The following is a 15,927-nucleotide window of genomic DNA, read 5'->3' on the forward strand; positions in this document are numbered from 1 at the left end:
TTGCCTTTCCCTAGCCAGGTCCTATTTAGCCCAGTCTATTACTTTATCATTGACAGTCCTTTGGGTATCCCCATTATCTAAGGAATAGTGTCTTTTACTTATTTTTCCCAAAGCCCTTTGGGCAAAAATCGCATTTTGCCTGGCACCCCATCAGAAGCCATTCACCAAATGCCTGTTGAATGTATTAGATAAAAGCACAATGTTATTGAACTAGTTTAGAGCACATTTTTGTATTTTCAATAAAGATGTGAATGCTATGTACACTTTTTTGTGTGTCATATGGGGTTAGTAAGTTATGGACGGAAATTGCTAAGTAATTCCATTCAAATCAAATGGCATGGAGGCCTCCTCTCATTCAATGATCTGCTTGAGTCATCATCAGGAGGCTGTGCACACCACAGAAGTATCCTGAGTACTCATGGCAGCTTACACTGACCCACACATTCTCTTCCACCCTTCTCACTCAGCACCCCCATCTCACGCCCACTCTGCCCCACTGAAACAAGATACATGTACAAGATAGGGCTGGCATGAGTCCCTAAAGGCAGAACAGTGTGTTTCAAGGCAGGGCATGAAACTACAGGAGTGGAAAACAACTAAAACATAATGATAATGGGAAAGTAGCCATGCTTTTGAAAATTCATGAAGTTCTTCTTGCAACGCAAGCTTTCTTTAACATAATTTTCTGTTATAAGTGTGAATGTATTTAATGCCACTGAATTATACATTTGTTAATGGTTATAATATAATTTATCTATTGTGTATGTTTTTCCACAGCAAAAGAAAAGAAAAAGTAGACCACAAAAATGTTTTTAAAAAGTGATTAATTGTGAACATCGTGGCCATGCTGGGAAGTAATTGCCATGACTGCAGATAAGGAGCCATAGTTACACCAGAATTTTCTCTCACAAAAGTTATTTGATGGCCTGTTTCACAATGCTTATATTTCCAGCTTCAAGAAAAAATGCAATTTTCTTGAGTGAGCAGACACTTTTTGACAAGCTGTCTGCTGTTTTTCATTCCATTTTCTCTGCTACCTTCACAATTTTGAGTGACACGATGCAGCTAAGGAATTGCATTTGATGGGGTTTATTGGTACCCCAGAGGCCCCAGGTCCTGGTAAGAATGAACAAAGTCCACTAATATAGCAAGCTAAGCAGAGTCTTTTTCTCCTTCTCTTGAGATTTTCCAATTATTTTTTCTATTGTTTCCATCATGCTATGCTTTGTATAATGTGTCCCAGGTGTCAGTGTACATTAAGTCTGAATACTCTTTCCATGTGGCACATTTTGTGTCATTTTTGTCAACTCCTGCCCATCCTTTTGATTTTTCTATATTCACACTGAAACGCTCGGCAGCCTTGAGATACTCAGAAATGGGCAACCAAAGTGGAAAAAGTGGAGGAGGAAGTTTGAAATCATGCTTCTATTATCCCTCCTGTTGGTGATCAGATTCATAAAAAATTTACACTATCCAAAGCCATTTTCAGTAATATATGTTTTCTTTATATCTCAGAAAAAAATATTTCCTATAGTTATTTGGAATTAGTTGTCATGTATCTGATAAGTTATCTCTTAGAATAATAGGCTGAGAAGTTGTCTAGCTCTGGTAGACTAGATTCTGAACTTCCAAAGCAGAACTCTTGTGATTTAACTAATTAAAATTTATAGAATTAGAGTTAGAATGCCTCTTCACTTAAAAATCATATAATTGAATAGAAACTGATCTTGAACCACATACTGTTGAGGTAGCATGTAATGGAACAAGTTCAAGGGGCTGGGTAAGGAACAAGTTACAATTTGTTTTTGCTAGGGCATATTATTGGAGACAGTAATCGTACAGCCCTTATCTCCTTTTTTTATTATAAAGATGTGGAGTACAATTCAGGGTTAGGTATACAAACGTTGATTATGCAGGTACCCTTGTTGATGAGGTGTGCTCCTCCCTCCCCTAGCAGTTTCCTTCAACTGTCAATCCCACCCCCCTCCCCTGACAGTTTCCCACTGCTACCAATCCCTTTCTTGTAGTATTATAATAATTGTTCAAGGTCCGCTTATGAGTGAAAACATATGGTACTCTGTTCTTTGTCTCTGTGATAGATCATTGAGTATGATCGACTCCAAATCCATCCAAGTTGCTGCAAAGTCCATATGTTTGTCCTTCTTTATGGCTTCATGATATTCCATTGTGTATATGTACCACATTTTTTTATTCAGTCCAGCTTCGATGGGCAACATGGTTGGTTCCATGTTTTTGCTATTGTGAATAGAGCTGCAACAAACATACGTGTGCAGGTATCTTTTCTTGGAGAATGATTTGAGTTCTTCCGGGTATATTCCCAAAAGGGAAATTGCTGGGTCATATGGAAGGTCAATTTCTAGTTCTTTCAGAAACCACCACACTGTATTCCAAAGAGGTTGCACTAGTTTGCATTCCCACCAGCAGTGTAGAAGGGTTCCTTTTTCTCCGCATCCTCACCAGCATCTGTTGTTGTTTGTTTTATTAATGATGGCCATTCTTGCTGTGGTTAGATGGTATCTCAATGTGGTTTTGATTTGCATTTCTCCGATGATGAGTGAGGCTGAGTACTTTTCCATGTGTCTGTGAGCTGCCCATATATTTTTTGAGAAGTGTCTATTTATGTCTTTTGCCCACTTTTTAATGAACCTTTTTGTTTTTTCCTTTCGTCGCATTTGAGTTCCTTGTAGATCCTAGATGTTAGGCCTTTGTCAGATATATAGTTGGCACATATGTTTTCCTATTCTGTGGGCTGTCTCCCTGTTCTCTTGATGGTTTCTTTTGCGTTGCAGAAGCTTGTTAGTTTGATGAGGTCCCACTTGTTATCTTATTTCTTAAAGTATGGATGGGCATTTAGGGTTCTGAATAGGAATTGGTTGCCTGTTCCAATTTCCATCAGGGTGTCTCCTGCATTTTCTAAGAATTTTATAGTTTCAGGTTTTACGTTTAAGTCTTTGATCCATTTAGAGTTAATTTTTGTGTGGTGATAGGTAGGGGTCCTGTTTCAATCTTCTGCATGTGATTAGCCAGTTTTCCCAGCACCATTTACTGAACAGGTTCTCCTCTCCCCAGTGATTGTTGTTTCTCCTTTTTATTAGTTGCTAGCATCTATCATGCCATCACTCTGTGACAAGCAATGAAATTATTTTCTTGGATAATTTTGTCTGATGTTCAAACAAATCCTATAGTGAGATACTAGTATCTTCATTTAAAGAATAAGTAATTTGTCCATGGTCACAAAGCTAATAAGAGGACCAGAATTTGAAGCGAAATCTGTCTGCCTGCAGAGCCCAAGCTTTGTCAAGTTTAATACAGGGGTCATTCACTGGTTTACAATATCCTAGCTGTTTTACCTTGGGTGACATACCTAACCTCTATGGTTTCATCATTCTTTCTATGAGAATATTATGTCACAGAATTGATGAGAGGAATAAATGACATAATATCTGTAAGTGACTTATCACAGTGCTCAGCCACAGAGTAAGCACAAAGAAATGTTTTCTACTATTATTCCATATTATCTCCTATCATCACATTATAACATGTTGTACCACCTTTCCTATGTGGCATAACAGAAAGTGACCTGATTCAAAGTCAGGTGGTATGGGTTCTTGCCACAGTTCTATGACTATTTTTGTTACCTTCAATAGTCACTTAATCCACCATATCTCTATTGTCTCACCCATAGAATCATGACAGTAATAGCCTGACTGAAGTATTTGGATTAGGTTTTGTAGTGAAAATTGATCAGGCCTGTTTCAAAAAATCAGAAGAAAATAATGGAATCGGGCCGGGCTCGGTGGCTCAGCCTGTAATCCCAGCACTTTGAGAGACCAAGGTGAGTGAATTGCCTGAGCCCGCAGGTTCGAGACCAGCCTGGGCAACTTGGTGAGACCTCGTCTCTACAATATATAAAAAGTTAGCTCATGCCTGTAGTTCCAGCTATTTGGAAGGCTGAGGCATAAGGATCACTGGATCCCAGCAGGTCAACACTGGGGTGGCGGTGAGCATGCTACTGCACTCTAGCCTGGGCGACAGAGTGAAACTCCAACTAAAAAAAAAAGAAAAAGAAAATAAAGGAATAAATGTCTTAGGAAAAAAGGATCATTTTATACATTGTTTTCTAGAGTTTGGAGAGTACTATTCATGTTTATACTCCCCACTCCACTTTCTCAGACCAACACTTACCATTTGTCCTTTCTTGCAAAAGACGGAGGGAAAAAAATCAGATGGGCCGGGCTCAGTGGCTCAGCCTGTAATCCCGCGCCTTTGGGAGGCTGAGGTGAGTGGATTGCCTGAGCCCGCGGGTTCGAGACCCGCCTGGGCAGCGAGACCTCACCTCTACAATAAATCAAAAAATCAGCCGGGTGTGGTAGCGCATGCCTATAATTCCGGCTACTTGGAAGGCTGAGGCGGAAGGATCGCTGGAGACCAGCAGGCGAGGCTGCGGTAGCCGGGAGCGGCCACTGCACTCCAGTCTGGGCGACAGAGTGAGACTCCAACTCAAAAAAAAAAAAAATCAGATGAAGTGAATAACATGGGGAGAAAATTTTAAGGTAAACAGAATGGACGTTTGATGATTGTAAAGGCTTGTCCATGTTTTGGCTGTGATAATGTGGTTGTCTGGATAAAAAAGGTCTATGATTTAAACATACACCCTGGAATATTTAATAATTAAATTTTGTGATGTCTTGATTGTCTTCAAAGTAATCTCAGGTAGGATGCAGGGATGTTGGAGAATTGACAAGACTATTGATGAGAAAAGACTGGATATAAGTGATAATTGTTGAACATGAGCGATTTTTAATTTCTGATTGAGAAGGTAGTTTAGGTAATTTTTAAAATTCTTGAGCAGTAGAATGTATGGAGACCCCCCAAAACCCAGAATTTATTCATAAAAAATTGTGTAGTCTTACGAGGGGGGACCCCCAAAAAACCGGAATTATTTTTTGGAGGGTGGGCCCCTTGTCATACAGGCTTCCTCCACTAGGAACCCATTGGAATCTGTGTACCAGGTAGCATTGTTGTGAGAGACTGTGTTTGGTGAGAATGTTCACCAATGTCAGCCATGATACTTTCTTGATCATGTGATATGGGTAGATTGTTCTTTCTGCTTTGCACTTTTGTGAACTGCTTGAATTTTTATAATGGGATATTATGCATTTTATGAATATAATAAAGTGTTACCTTTAAGAGACAATGGAAAGAAATTGGATTTTTTAAAACCCATCAACTTTTTTATTTTGTTGGTTTTGAATAATGTGAAATACTCCTCAATCGGATCCCAGCAGCAGCTGCAGCGCTGTCCTATTCTCTGGCTCTCCTCGCCATCTCTTCTCTTCACTTCTGGAAACATGGCCTCTGGTGTGGCTGTCTCTGATGGAGTCATCAAGGTGTTCAATGACATGAAGGTACACAAGTCTTTGACACCAGAGGAGGTGAAGAAGCACAAAAAGACAGTGCTCCTCTGCTTGAATGAGGATAAGAAGAACATCATCCTGGAAGAGGGCAAGGACATCCTGGTAGGTGATGTGGGCCAGACTGTCAATGACCCCTACTCCACTTTTGTCAAGATGCTGCCAGACAAGGACTGCCACTATGCCTTCCATCATGCAACCTATGAGACCAAAGAGAGCAAGAAGGAGGATCTGGTGTTTATCTTCTGAGCTCCTGAGTGTGCACCCCTTAAGAGTGAAATAATTTATGCCAGCTCCAAGGACGCCATCAAGAAGAAGCTGACAGGGATCAAAAATGGATTACAAGCAAACTGCTACAAGGAGGTCAAGGACCACTGCACTCTGGCAGAAAAGCTGGGGGGGCAGTGCCATCATCTCCCTGGAGGGCAAGCCTTTGTGACTCCCTTCTGGCCCCATGCCTGGAGTATCTGATAGCCCTAGAACTGCTCTCGGGGATAGCAGGCTGCCTCCTTCCCACCAGATCGGAGGGATTGGGGGCATCCCAGCAGGGGAAGGGCAATCCCTTCACCCCAGTTGCCAAACACCCTCCCCGCCCCCCGATTTCCCTCCTCCATCCCTGACAGTTCTGGCCTTCCCAAACCGCTTTTGATCGTAATTTCTCTTATGTTGAAGCAGACCAAGTTTCTACCCCCCTCCCGCCCCTGGGCACTCTAGTTTGGGAGGGGATGTATTTTTTTTTTAACAAAACCCCTACTCCCCACTGTTCCTCCACCTTACCACGCTGCCAAATTCTAATCACATAGTGACTCTGTACTTGTCTGTTTAGTTCTGTGTACAAATGGAATATTGCGGAGATGACCCCTCCCCATGCTGGCTGGTTCCTCTCCCTTTTCCTTTGGTCCTGACCATTCATGGAAGCAGGACCAGTAAGAGACTTTTGATTTTAAAAAAAAGTGAAATACTCATAAACTTGAATCATCAGATAAAATACAGGATCCACAGTTAAATTTGAAATTCAGATAAACAATGATTGATGTTTATATAAATATCTCCCAAATATCAGTTGGGATATATTTATCCAAAAAATTTATTTTTTTATAGATTCAGGAGGTGCATGTTTGTTATATGGGCATATGTTGTGTAGTGATGGGGATTGAGCTTCCGGTGACCCATTCACCAGATAGCAAACATTATATCCCATAGGTGACTTTTGAGTCCTAACTACCCCTTTAGTGTCCCCAATCTCTACTATTTCCATCTTTATGATCATTTAGCTACCATATATAAATAACCATGTGGTGCTTGGTTTTCTGTTTCTGAGTTAGTTCACTTCGGCTGATGTTCTCCATTTCCATCTATGTTACTGCAAAGGATATGATTTTAATCTTTTTTGAGAACTGCATAATATCCCATGATGTATGTGCCACTTTTTCTTTATCCAGTCAATTATTGATGGGCACATATGTTGGTTCTATGATTTTCCTATTGTGAATAATGCCACAATGTACCTACAAGTATCTTTTCTGTATAATGATTTCTTTTCTTTTCGTAGATACCTAATAGTGGGATTGCAGGGTAGGATGGTAATTCAGTTTTTAGTTCTTTGAGAATTTTTAATTCTTTGAGGAGGGGGTAACATGGTAACACAAGGGGTAACTAGTTCTCTACCAGGGGAAGTGAGGGCCAGCTAGAAGCCCAAACTTCATCTGCATGCAGCTTACTTATGTTGTAAGCCCTCTTCACTTGTACCTCACAACTCTAAAATAAAAATTACATAAATAAATAGAAATCTCCATACTGTTTTCCACAGAGGTTGAACTAGTTTACAACCCACCAACAATGTATGAGCATTCCCTTTTCTCTGAATCTGCACTAACATTTGTTGTTCTTTGACTTTTTAATAATACCCATTCTGGCTGGTGTAAGATGATATCTCATTGTGGCTTTAATTTTCATTTTTCTGATGATTTGTGGTGTTAAACATTCCTTCATGTTTGTTGACTGCTTGTGTGTCTTCTTTTGAGAATTGTCTATTCATGTCCTCTGCCCACTTTTTTGCTTTTCTGGTTGAATTGTTTGAGTTAATTGTACATTCTGGACATTAGTACTTTGTCTAAGACATAATTTGCAGATATGTTCTCCCATTCTGTAGGTTTTCTCACTCTGATGATTTTTTCTTTTGCTATGGAAAAGCTTTTAGCTTGTCTCATTTGTCTATTTTTGTTTTTGTCTCATTTACTTTTGGGGTTTTCATCATAAACTCTACCAGGGTGGCCACTGTCCAGAGAGTTTTTTCCTAGGTTTTCTTTAAGGATTTTTATAGTTTGAAGTCTTATATTGAAGCCTTTAATTCCTCTTCAGCTAATTTTTGTATCTAGTAAGAGGTAGGGGTGCAGCTTCATTCTTCTGCACATGGCTAATCAGTTTTCTAGCACCATTTATTGAACAGGGTGTCCTTTCCTCATTGTTTATTTTTGTCAGCTTTATCAAAGATCAGTTGGTTGTAGGTTTGTGGGTTCTCTATTCTGTTCCATTGATCTATCTGCCTATTCTTATACCAGTACTGTGTTGTTTTACTTACTATAGTCTTGCAGTATAATTTGAAGTCAAGCAGTGTGATGCCTCCACTTTTTTTTCCCACTTAGTATTGCTTTAGCTATTTGGACTCTCTTTTCATTCCATATAAACTTTAGGATTGTTTTTTGTAGTTCTGTGAAAAAATGATGTTGGTATTTTGATAAGGATTGTGTTGAATCTATACATTGCTTTGGGCAGTACGGTCATTTTAACAATATTGATTCTTCTGATCCATGAGCATAGGATGTTCTTCTGTTTGCTTGTGTTGTTTATAATTTCTTTATCACTTTCATAGTTCTCCTTGTAGACATCTTTCACCTCCTTGGTGAAGTGTATTCCTAGGTATTTTTCATGGCTATTGTATGTGGTATTGAGCTCTTGATTTGTTTGCAGGCTTGAGCATTATTGGTATATAGAAAGGCTACTGAGTTATTTTTATTTTTATTTTTTTGAGTTGGAGTCTCACTCTTTCACCCAGACTGGAGTGCAGTGGCTGCTCCCGGCCACCGCAGCCTTGACCTGCTGGGCTCTGGCGATCCTTCCACCTCAGCCTTCCGAGTAGCCAGAATTACAGGCGCGCGCTACCACGCCCAGCTAATTTTTTGATTTTATTGTAGAGATGAGGTCTTGCCTGCCCAGGTGGGTCTCAAACCCACGGGCTCAGGCATTCCACTCACCTCAGCCTCCCAAAGGCGCAGGATTACAGGCTGAGCCACTGAGCTCAGCTACTGATTTTTAGATATAAATTTTGTATCCTGAGACTTTACTGAAGGCATTTATCAGGTCTAGAAGTCTCTGAGAGAGGTCTTTATGGTTTTCTAGGTATATAATCATGCCATCAGTAAGCAGAGATAGTTTGACTTCCTCCTTGATGATTTTAATGCCTTTTATTTCTCTCTTGCTGGATTGCTCTTGCTAGGGCTTCCAGTATGATATTGAATAGGAGTGATGAAAGTGGGCATCCCTATCTTGTTCCAGTTCTAAGGGGGAAAGTTTTCAGCTTTTCCTTATTAAGTATTTTGTTGACTATGGGTTTGTCATATATGGCTCTTATTATTTTGAGATAAGTTCATTTAGTGCCTAGTTTGTTGAGGGTTTTGTCATAAAAGGATGTTTCATTTTATTGAATGCCTTTTCTGCATTTATTGAGATTATCATATGGTTTTTGTTTTTAGTTTTGTTTATGTTTATTTATTGATTTGTGAATATTGAGCCATCCCTGGAATAAAACTCACTTGGGTGTGATGGATTATTATTTTGATGTACTGTTGAATTTGATTGGCAGTATTTTGTTAAGGATTTTTGCATCTATAGTCATCAGAGATACTGACTTGTAGAATTTTTAATTGTTATTGTTATTGGGCCCTACTTAATTTTGGTATCAGTGTGATACTGATTTTGTAGAATGAGTTGGGAAGGAGTTCTTTCTCCTTGATTTTTTGGAAATACGAGGGGCGACCCCCCAAATAGAATTTATTTATTAAAAATTGTGTATTTATTCCTACGTTTAAACTACAGTCACCTTCAAAGTATTCTTCGTTTGATTCAATACACCTATTAAGACACTTTTTCCACAGCTCAAAAAAGTCTTTGAACTCATCAGTTTTGATTGCTGCCTTTTATTGTTTCTGCCATTTTTCTGTTTTACCTCTTCAACGTTGAGAAAACATTTCCCTTTGAGGACATTTTTGTCATTCAGGGAAACAAACAAACAAAAGTCACTCAAAGTGAGATTGGGTGAATAGGGGGGGTATTTTTTTTATTTTTTGTAGAGACAAGGTCTCTCTATGTTGCCTAGGCTGGCCTTGAACTCCTGGGCTCAAGCAATCCTCCCACCCCGGCCTCCCAAATTGCTGGGATCACAGGCATGAGCCATCATGGCCAGCCTACACGCGCTTTTCTCTGCTGAGTAGCATAGGAGGGCTGCTAGTGTGTCCCCTTGGAAGGGTAACACTCTGTTTTTTCACACTTTTAGAGTCATTTCTTTGGATCTTTCTCATCTGAATGAACTATAGTGACTAGTTCTATGGGTACTATGAATACAGACAGCTTGTATATGCAGGCTTTCCTGAGTGTTGGTTGTAGTAGCAATGTACTGGGGGTGTAGAAAAGCTCACTGCCTCCTGTGTGGCTGGGATGAAGGGGTTCTCTTCCACTTGTTCCTCAGTGGTGTGCACTGATGTCAGCAGATTTCCTATTGCGTTGCGTCATTCAACCTTGAGGCCAGCAGATGGCACCTATGAGTAAAAGATGACTACTGATGAAGTGAATGAGTATTTACTTGGTTCTGGTTTACTGGAAAAAAACCTGTTGTCTCAGGTAGTGAATTGATTTGTGGAGAGCACAGTGGTCTGAGCACCTAGTTCAGCCCTGGAGGGTTGAGGACCGAGATGGGTGGGGCCAGACCAAACAGGCCCACCTACAGATCTACCGATTTCAGGCTCAAGCACCAGATGCAAGGTAGTGCCTGGTGTGCAGCTGCTGAGTGCTCAGAGATGTGCCTCAGCATGGTATTGGGAGATAGGCATTGCCCCAAGTTCTCTATACAGGAAGAGGAAGGTGGCCTAACCTCCTAATCCAGCAGAGTCAGACCTTGAGATGCCTGTTAATATCTCTGAGCATTGAGCAGAATCAAGAACTCTACCCCTGGATGAAGGGGGCAAGACTCTTAATCCAGGAGAGTGGATGTGTTCAATGTCTGGGAATATACCTTAATGAACTGATAAGTGGCTGCTGTAAAGTTATTTGCAGGGGATGGGGAGGCAACTCAAGCTCCTATTCCAGGGCAGCAGATGCCCCTCTGGCCTGGTGAAATGCCTGGGGAGGAGGAAGAGAGATCACCACCCCCACAGGGTCTTTGCACAGAAAAGAGGAGTGATTCTCATTCCTGGACCATGATCATATGTGTGCTGTCTGGAGTTATGCCCAGGTGTAGGGCAGAGGGAATACTGCTGTACCAGGTTATTTGTGTAAAAGGGAGTGGCATGCCAAAGTTCTCTTGGGGGAGGCAGGAGCACCAGAAACCTGGGAATATGTCTAGGTGTAGAGCAGAGAGTATGCTATTGCAACAGGGTCTCTGCTCAGGCAGAGAGGGGCAGCTCAGATCCATAATCTGGGTATGTGGGTGCACCAACAGCCTGAAAGTACGCCCTGGTGAGTAGCAGAGTGATCATCATTACACGAAAATATTTTCAGGGTGAAGAGAAGGGCAGCTCGGGCTGCTAATCAGGCATGCAGGTGCTTCGAATATCTGTTGATGTGTCCAGTTGTGAAGTGGGAAGAGTGCCCCTGTACCAAGATTCCTGTGGCAGAGGGTGGAGCAGCTCAGGCTGCTGATCCTGGTGGGTGGGTTTTCCAGATGCTGAGATTATGTCTCCCAGCAGGGTGCAGAGTAGTCACTGATGTCACAAAGGTCATTACAGGGAGAGGAAGGGGTAGCTCGGGCAGCTGATCTGGCCAGGTGGATGAGCTGAATACTTAGGAGTATGCCCAGACTTGAAGAAGAAACACCACTTCACCATAAGCTCTTTATCAGAAGGGCAGAATAGCTCAGCTGCCCATCCAGGCAGGCAGGTGTTCCAAATGCCTAAGGAGATACCTGGGCATGGAGCAGTGTGGGCCCCTCCCCTTAGCAGGGTGCCTGTCTTAAAGGGTAAGGGAGCTCAGGATGCTGATCCATTTTAGTGGGTGCTCTAAATGTCTGGAGATGTGCCTGGGTATGGAGTAGAGGAGGCCGCTCAGCACCAATGCACTGCACAGGAGGGATAGAGCTGCTCAGGCTGCTAGTCCACGTAAGCTGGAGCTCCAAATGCCTAAGAAGTGACTAGGCATGAAGCACAGAGGGCCTTGTTGCACAAAGATCATTGCAAAGGAAGGGTGGGGCAGCTTAGGCTGCTAGTCTGAGTGTGTAGACATGGGGTTTGCTTGCTCCATGGTAGTGGAGGGGCACACTTCTCCTACTGACTAGGGAGACAGGATGGGGCACTATGCCTGATTCTGGGTCACAAAGCTGACGCTGGCTTCAAGTCTTGCTACCTGGGAGAAACCATGAGTTCAACAACTCTTCTACCTCTCAGGCTGCTGATTCAGGTGCAGAGGAATGGGGTCCCTTCTGCTGGTCTCCCACTGCTTAGACTGGTATTCCAGATGCACAGGAGTGAGGTGCCTCCTTTTCCTCAGTATTGCTTGTGCACGCTACCCTGACTAGCCCAGAAGGGAGGCTGGGACACTTAGCAGTAGTATGCACTGAACAGTTCCGGGTTACAAAACTGACCTTGGCTACATGATCCACTATTCATGACAGATCACGGCTACAGCAACTTTACTGCTGCTCAGGCTGCAAGTTCAGGATTGTGGAAATAGGGGCCCCTTGCTGGGCTCTTGTAATTTAGGCTGCTATCCCGAATCAACAATAGCATCCTCCTCTTGGACCTGGTTCTGAGAGAATGCTGGCAGCTTCACCCGATGTCTTTTCCTCTCACCAATTCTTGGCCTCTCCCTGAGTCAGTTTCAAGGTGCAGGAGAAATCAGATGTTCTCTTGTGTCCTGGGTTGAGCAGCAGGAGGAATGAGGTATTCTCACGTGGCCTGGGTTGAGCAGATCCCCAGTTGAAAGGCATGTTTCAGAGGAAAACTTTTGGCTCCAGCCTGTGTGCCGGGGCTACACGCACTTTAAAAAAAAAACAAAAACAGGATTTATTAAGAGGACAGAAAGGCTCCCACAGTGGAAGAAGACCCGAAAGGGTTGCCCGGTTTTGTTTTTTTGAGTCAGGGCCTCACTCAGTTGCTCAGGCTGGAGGGCAGTTGCACAATCATGGCTCACCACAGCTTCAACTTCCGGGCTCAGGCATTCCTTCTGCCTCAGCCTCCTGAGTAGCTGGGACTACAGGCGTGTGCCACCGTGCCCAGCTAATTTTTCTGATTTTTTGAAGAGATAAGGTCTTGCTATGTTGCCCAGGCTGGTCTTGAAATCCTGGCCTCAAGCAATCCTCCCACCGTGGCCTCCCAAAATTTTGGGATTATAGGCTTGAGTCATCATGTCTGGCCTCCTTGCACTTTTTTCTACTGAGTGGTTTAGTGGAGGCTGTTTGCCCACCTCCTCCCCCTGGCATCTGGGGCGTCCTTTGTCATTGAAGCTCGCTGAGTTGATCTTTCCACACTGTTTGCTATGTTCAGGAGGGTGAGGCATGCTGAAAGCCTCTAATTTGCCATCTTGGGGGAAAAAGAAAAAAAGAGTATTTGGTGTTTATCCGTAATTCAAATTGAACTTGGGCTATGTATTTTTATTTGCTTTATCCAGCAACTGTAAAATTTACATACTGTCAGTTGCTTAGGAAATCTTTGAATATTTTGTCCTTTTTCTTCCTGTCCAAGTGTGACTTTTCTTTAATTGAGGAGAGAGTTAGAAAAAAAATTTACTTCAATTTGAGCCATTACTAGAGAGAGAGAGAGAGAGAGAAAGAGAGAGAGAGAGACAGCACTCAAAACACAACAGAACTGGCTGTTATTCATACAGCTGCTCTGTGAAATGCATCCTATGGCCCAACATCCTTCCCCTTAGTTCTATCAAGAGGCTAAGAAAGACTAGGTCTCTTTTAATCTGGCATTGGGTTTGGGCAGGATGGAGAGTAAGTTTCATGCAGAACCAAAAGGATGGAGGAAACCTGTTGCCCTGCCAGCACAATTACACACACACACACACTTCACGTCAGCACAGGTCCTCCCTAGGCTTGGGAAAGTGTTTTGCCACAGGTCCAGAACTATTACCAAGGTTTCTTCACCTTAGTACCTGGGAGCCCAGGCAAGATCTTCCCAAGCTTGCGAGAGCACCCCCTTCTCCTGCAGCTTCCTGAGCCCAGCAATAGTGGTGGCTCAGTTATCCAGCTCACGTAGCCTGGAGGAGGAGGCCTTGGGCTCCAGGCGGAACGTCATAGTTCATCCAAAAGCCTCAAGCCCAGCAAATCATCCTGCTCCCTATAGGGCTACCACTTCCACTCTCACTCTTGCTCTCAGTCCAGGGACCAGAATGGCCTCAGCCATCAGCTGGGTAGCTTCAAGCCACAGTTCCTGAAAACAGTCCTACCACTTCTGCTTAAGTCCTGGTGCTAAGAACAGCCCTCTAAGCTCTGGAGCATCCCCTTAGCTTCTGAATCCTTATTTTAAGGTGTCTACCTTGACTAGCTTCCTGGACAAGGAGAGGGAGGAAAGCTTGTGATAGGATTGAGTGAGAAAGATGCATCTTCTGTCACATGAGCCCATCTGCCTGCAGTGTCACTTCACTTGTCTTATTGCTTCTGACCTTTCACGTTTCACTTCCCTTGCCTGCCTTTTCATCCATTTCTATCCCTTTTGTCAGTCAATCCCTGCAACTTCTTATTCACCCTTCTCCCTTACATTCTCATTAATTCTCTGATTCTTCTCTTCATATAGTTCCCTGGTGTCCCTCTACCTGTTTTCTGGCTTGGAGCAAACATGTCCATCATACATCACAAATCTACTGGAATTGTAGCATTTACTTACTATATGTTGATATCATTCTGGAGTATTTATTTATTCCCCACTAGATTTCATGGAAAGGAGGAGATTTATTTTATTTATCATATAATTTGTAGTGCCTAACACTTTGTGAGAGGTCGGGAAGATGGCGGCTGAGCCAGTCAGACTATGCGAGTCCCCATGTGAATGAGTGAGTATATGGGAAATTTTGTGTACATGCTGGTGAGTGAGTGGGCGTGTGAGTGGCTGACCGAGTGAGGGCTAGGAAGCTGGTGGCCAGGGCTCTCCTGGTGCAGCAGCTGGTGCCACAGCTGCTGGACTTGGACCTTAGCAATTCCCAGGACGCAGAAGCTGAGTGCCATTTTCTTTTTCTTTTCTTCTTCTTTTTTTAATCAACAAACCCTCCCTAGGAAGAAAATGCTGGGAGAGACTAAGGCTCGTGAGCAAGTGACCAAGCCCCTAGGGCAACAACTGATGCTGTAGCTTCTCTGCTTTGTCCCTGGCTCTTCTCAGGTCACAGAAGCTGAACGCCATTATTTTTTTTAAACAGACAAAAGTGGCAGGGAAAAAATATCACCCCAGGCTCTCCCTCACTGGTCCAGCAGGAGAGAGACTGCCGGCTCCTGGCTTTGCCTCACCATTTCAGCGCCTGACAGAAAATTGGCAGCAGGGGCTGTGGAGGGAGTCCAGAGGCAAAGTCCCACGGAGTAAGACAAGAGAGACAGCCCACCACCATCTTGAAGGCAGGGCAGGAAAGTGCTTCAACTTGCTTACCACGGAGCAGCAGACCCAATCTCTGTGACTGGTGGATCAACTACTCAGGGACTGATCGTGACCCAGAGGGAATATCCTGAAAGCGCAAACTTCTGAGGGACCTGGAGTCCTGCGTTCCAGGTGCCCCACTCCCTACCCTGATCCAGTCAAGGGACAAAGGGTGTGGCCAGAAAAGGACAAGGAAGAACACCAAAGAGATCAGTGGTGAGTCTGGGGCTGACCCAAACCGCCTCCTCCCTAGCAATCCTCTGAACGTCAGACCCATACAGCTGGGCCACGACAAACCCAGGTGGAGCCTGAATGTCAGTCACAATAGGAGAACTCCTTTCCAGGATAAGCCTGACTGGGGCACCCCCTGGGGAAGAGACAATCCCATATCTCCCCACCAGAGATCTTCCTGACCATATGAGAGTGGGAGGGGAGGACTGCAGCACCACCTGCCTCCATTGCCCCACCTCCTTCCTTGCTTTGGACACTGAGGAGAAGGTGAAAGAGGTGGCTCTGCAGGAGAGATCTGATAAGATGAACAATTACAGAGCCTGCCACAAGAGGGCAGGTTTTTTTTTTAAATTTTCAATTTTTAAAAAATGTTTAAAAATTTTTGACTGAGCCGGGCTCGGTGGCTCAGCCTGTAATCCCGCGCCTTT

General features: G+C 43.3%; 1 pseudogene; it reads left to right on the forward strand.

Moving 5' to 3' along the window:
• Positions 1-5,372: 5,372 nt before the first annotated feature.
• On the forward strand, positions 5,373-5,874 carry LOC103275205 (annotated as a pseudogene).
• Positions 5,875-15,927: the final 10,053 nt, after the last annotated feature.

The sequence above is a fragment of the Carlito syrichta genome, unplaced genomic scaffold, assembly GCF_000164805.1.
Source record: "Carlito syrichta isolate Samal-C Ts95f unplaced genomic scaffold, Tarsius_syrichta-2.0.1 Scaffold315361, whole genome shotgun sequence".
Lineage (NCBI taxonomy): Eukaryota > Metazoa > Chordata > Mammalia > Primates > Tarsiidae > Carlito > Carlito syrichta.